A 607-nucleotide genomic window follows, 5' to 3' on the forward strand; every position below is an offset into this window, starting at 1 on the left:
TCCTTGGTCGGTGGCTTATTCTGCCGGCAGTTCAACGAAATAATCCCGATAGGCCATCGTGCTCCTAACCCCCACCCCCTCCTATATCTGTTTACATGACTGTTCTGGGATTACAAATCAAGAGGACTCTAACAGATTATACAGACAGAAGTAATTCGATACGTAAATGATCTTTTCTTCATTCTCATAAATACTTCCAAGGTAAACTATAGTAATAACTGTAAGGTCAGTTTCCAAAACGAAATAAAATTTAAAAAATAGGTTTAAATATTGCTACTGCGTTGTTCATCATCAGAAAAACAAGGCAGGAAGTAATCCAAATGTTTCTAAAGAAGTTAGGACTAGTCTTCTCAGGCGCACTGATAAGTTCTGGTATTATATCTACCACTAAATACAACTAAACGCAGTAATGGAACAGGTAATACGCGAGAGATTTTGATAAATTTTACGACACTGGAGAATAGCTCAGAGCAGGCTAAAGCAACAATGAGATCGCTGAAGCTAGAGCAAAACGAATTTTCGTTAAGTTGAGAGAACAGTCGCTACAGCTGTACTGAATGGAGAAGATCGGCAGTGGAAACTAAGATGGCTGCAGCGGAGATGGGGA

Source organism: Schistocerca cancellata, chromosome 7 (assembly GCF_023864275.1).
Source record: "Schistocerca cancellata isolate TAMUIC-IGC-003103 chromosome 7, iqSchCanc2.1, whole genome shotgun sequence".
Lineage (NCBI taxonomy): Eukaryota > Metazoa > Arthropoda > Insecta > Orthoptera > Acrididae > Schistocerca > Schistocerca cancellata.